This window comes from Hyaena hyaena, unplaced genomic scaffold, assembly GCF_003009895.1.
Source record: "Hyaena hyaena isolate Hyena2069 unplaced genomic scaffold, ASM300989v1 scaffold_342, whole genome shotgun sequence".
NCBI classification, from domain to species: domain Eukaryota; kingdom Metazoa; phylum Chordata; class Mammalia; order Carnivora; family Hyaenidae; genus Hyaena; species Hyaena hyaena.
In genome coordinates this window covers 1,600,440-1,604,980 of record NW_024080974.1, presented here as the reverse complement: position 1 = coordinate 1,604,980, position 4,541 = coordinate 1,600,440, and positions in this window count along the sequence as shown.

Genomic DNA, 4,541 nt, shown 5'->3' with positions numbered 1-4,541 from the left:
ACTCTATGGTGGCTGGGTTCCAAAGGTAAGCATACTGAGAGCCAGGCAGAAACAGTACCAACCTGGGGCGCCTGGGTGGCTCAGTCAGTTAAGTGTCCAACTCCAGCTCAGGTCATGATCTCATGGTTCAAGGGTTCGAGCCCTGCATCAGGCTCTGTGTGGACAGCTCAGAGCCTGGAGCCTGCTTTGGATTCTGTGTGTGTGTGTCTCTGCCCCTCCCCCACTTCATGCTTTGTTTCTGTCTCAAAAATAAATAAACATTAAAAAATTTAAAAAAAATAAAAAGAAACAATACCAACCTTCTATGACCTAGCCTTCCTTGTAAGTCATACGGTATTACCTCCTCCACATTCTATTAATCAGTTCAAAGTCCAGCCCAAGTTCAAGAGCAAGGGAAATAAACTCAGTGGCATGGTTCTAGAAGAGCATGTAGGACCACAAATATTGTTGAAACCAATCTTCAAAAATACCATATGCCACAGTCCACCTTCTGGCCACAGCAGTTCACATCCCTCCAACATGCAAAACTATACTCATTCCTTTCCCCAATATCCACAGTTTCAGGCTCAGACAGGAGGTCCAGGTATGGATAAAACAGTTCCTTATATATAGCCCCTGAATACAGTTCCTCTTGATGTAAAGAGCTACACACAAAAAAAGAGACATTATCTGTCTCCACAAACATGAATACACAATGGTGGAGCAGGCATAGGTCCATTAAAAGTTTGAAACTCACTTGTGCATATGCTGCTAGTTCCTGAACTAGGTGTCAGTTGTACTGATGGGAATGGTTTACTGTGACTCATTTCTCCTCATTCTGGGCTATAGGTTTCATGGTAGATAGCCAAGTTCTTGGCATGCTTCTTGTCTGTAGAAGTTTAAGATCCAAAGGCCTCTTTTTGTACCATCTCTGTGCCTTCCAGTATATAAGGCATATATAAGTCTTGATATAAAACTTTTAGGGGTACCTGGGTGGCTCAGTCGGTCAAGTGTCTGACTTCGGTTCAGGTCATGATCTCACAGTCTGTGGGTTCGAGCCCCGCGTTGGGCTTTGTGCTGGCAGCTCAGAGCCTGGAACCTGCTTCAGATTCTGTGTCTCCCTCTCTCTGCCCCTCCCCTGCTTGCTCTCTGTCTCTGTCTCTCAAAATAAAATAAAGACATCAAAAAAATTTTTTTAAAGACTTTTAAAGGCCACGTGGATCAAGAGAATGAGAAAGGAAGCCACAGACTCAGAGAAAATATTTGCAAAAGACATATCTAATAAAGAACTGTTACCTAAAATATATGAAGAATTCTTAAAACTCAACAGTAAGAAAATGAACTAGATTAAAAAATGAGCAAGAGATCTGAATAAACATCTACCAAAGAAGATATACAGATGGCAAATAAGCATATAAAAAGATACTCAACATCATACGTTATTAGGAAAGTATATATTAAAATGAGATACTACTACACACCTACTAGCATGGTTAAAATCCAGAAAACTGACATTAATGCTGGTGAGGATATGGACTAATAGGACATTTGATTCATTGCTGTGAAATGGAAAATGATACAGACACTTTAGAAGACAATTTAACAGTTTCTCACAAAATTAAACATACTCATAATACAATACAGCCATCACACTCCTTGGTATTAACCCAAAAGAGTTAAAAACTTAGGTCCACACAGAAACCTGCACACAGTTTATAGCAGCTTTATTCGTAACTGCCAAACCCTGGAAACAACCAAGATGTCCTTCAGTAGGTGAATGGATAAACCAAGCAGACAACAGAATATTATTCAATGTTAAAAAGAAATGAGCTATTGCCTGGGTGGCTTAGTCGGTTAAGCGTCTGACTTTCGCTTAGGTCATGATCTCGCGGTTCGTGGGTTCGAGCCCCGCGTCGGGCTCTGTGCTGACTGCCAGCTCAGAGCCCGGAGCCTGTTTCAGAGTCTGTGTCTCCCTCTCTCTCTGACCCTCCCCTGCTCACGCTGTCCCTCTCTCCTAGAAATAAATAAAAATATTAAAAAAAAAAAAAAGAAATGAGCTATCAAACCATGCAAAGACGGGGAAGAAGTTTAAATGCATATTAGTGAGTGAAAGAAGCCAATCTAACAAGGCTACCTACTGTATGATTCCAACTGTATGACACTCTGGAAGAGGCAGAACTATGTAAACAGTTAAGATTAGTTTGTCAGGGGGTGGGGGAAGGGCTGGATGAATAGAGCACAGAGGATTTTTAGGGCAGGAAGAATATTCTGTATACTATAATGATGGATATGTGTCATTATACATTTGTCCAAACCCACAGAAAATACACCAAGAGTGAATCCTAATGTAAACTATGGACTAGGAATAATAATGATATGTTAACACAGGCTCAATGATTTTTAACAAATGTACAATGCCAGTGAACGAGAGGGGCAGAGAGTATTTGGGAACTCTGTGCTTTCTGCTCAATTTTGTTCCAAACCTAAAACTACTCTTTAAAGGCTTGATTGTTTTTTTTAACTGTGTGGACTTCCTGTGAATCACTGTATAATCCATTCCATTACAAAAAATCCACACCCATAAATTTCAAAATAAGTCCTGAGGGACAGTGCTCTTAAATTTTTTAGAGAACCTTTTGTTTACTAAAGATCTGAGGTATTGCAGGTCCTCAGGTTCTTAAAGAGACTATTGTCTTTGTGACGATGACACTAAAATCTCCTGAGGCCTCAAATAGTTTTATAATCACTCCCTTGGCTTCATTGTTAAATCTAATTTTCTGACAATACCCTAGAATCTCTTTCCGTTAGACTTTTTTTTTCTTTTCTTCTAAATTGTTTTTTTTTTTTTTTAAGTTTCTTTCCATTAGACTTTTCTTAATTTGAGAATTATCTGCCATCTGGAGAAACTAGAAAAGAGAGTTTTATTTTTGAACTCAGTAAGTTCTAGTTCCTTTATATTTAACAATTCTTTCCTTAGCTTATCTCTCTTAGTCTGATCAGACTGTTTTAAATGTCAGAGTGGCTTATGAACAACAAAAACTTATTTCCCACAATTCTGGAGGCTAGAAGCCCAACATAAGGGTGCCAGCATGGTTTAGTTCTGGTTGAAGAACCTCTCACATTGCAAACCGCCAACTTGTCACTGTTCTCTCATGGTGGAAGAGGCTAGTCAGCTTTGTAGGATCTCTTTTATAAAAGCATATTATAAAAATCCCATTTATAAGGGTTCCACCCTCATGACCTAATAAGTATCAACCAAAGGTCCCAACTGTTAACATCACACTGGGCATTAGGATTTAATCTAAGAATTTTGGAGGACACCAATATTCATACCATAGCATTCTCTCCTATCATATTTGACTACAAGCAGCAAGAAACAGGCAGAAAACATCCCTGGAAATACCTTTATCACACAACTCATTATAGTCATGCAAAACATTTCCTATTTTCCACATTACTATTGGTGACATTATTGCTACACTTTCTGCTATTGTATATCAAGGATCTTTTCACCAACTCCTAATGATATTTTTCTTTACTTTCCTTTAAACGTTCACTGACTTCCAGAGCACCTGGGTGGCTCAGTCAGTTGGGCATCCAACTCTTGATTTTGGCTCGGGTGACGATCTCATGGTTTGTGACTTCAAGCTCTGTGTCAGAGCTCTGCACTGATGGTATGGAGCCTGCTTGGGACTCTCTGCCTCTCTCACCCTCTGCCCCTCTCTCCTGCTCACTCTCTATCTCTCTCAAAATCAATAAACATTTTTAAAAATAAATAAATAAATAAACCTTCACTGACTTTCTCCTTGAGGGCTATCCCAGGCTTGTAGCAACTATCTCTTCAAAGTCCTCCCATCTCCTGCCCACAGTCTAGTCCTGTCTAGTTTAGCTTCAGCTACTGCAACATTTTTCGGTTTCTGTTATATGGCTCTCCATTTCCAAATACCAAAATCTATTTCAGTTTCTATGGCTGCATAACAAATTACCCCAAAATTTAGTGGCTTAAAAGAATATTATTTATTTTCTTCAAGAATCTACAATTTAGGCAGGGTTTTCTTCTGCCCCACTCAAAGGAGACGTGAATAGTAACAAAGAATTAGAGATGCTATAACAGATGTTAGAGTATATATGAGGAGCACAAATGAGGTAGCAGTTAATTTGGTCTGGAAAATCACACAAAGAATAACCCCAGAGCCCAAGTTGGGTGCTGAAAAGAAGAGGAGCAAGAATATCAAACAGGGAATCATATTTGAAAAATGGCAAGCGTATTGATATGAAAACGTTCACTGAGGAAGAACAGAAAGGTAATAACTAGTAAGAGTTGAGGCTAGAAAGGAAGGCTGAGAACAGACAATGTTTCTATAGGAGTTAGCAAGAGGCCTGGGATCAAACCAGCTGTTAGCACTGCTAGAAGCTACAGGGGAGTAGCTGCTACTGGGAGCTGTAGAAGAAACGCAACTACTAATGGAAGACCCTAAGATAACAGTGTTGTGCCCAAATTGCGAGTTCCCAGAGACCACCAAGGGGCTGGCACCGATGCAAATACAAAAGGGTCTTTATTA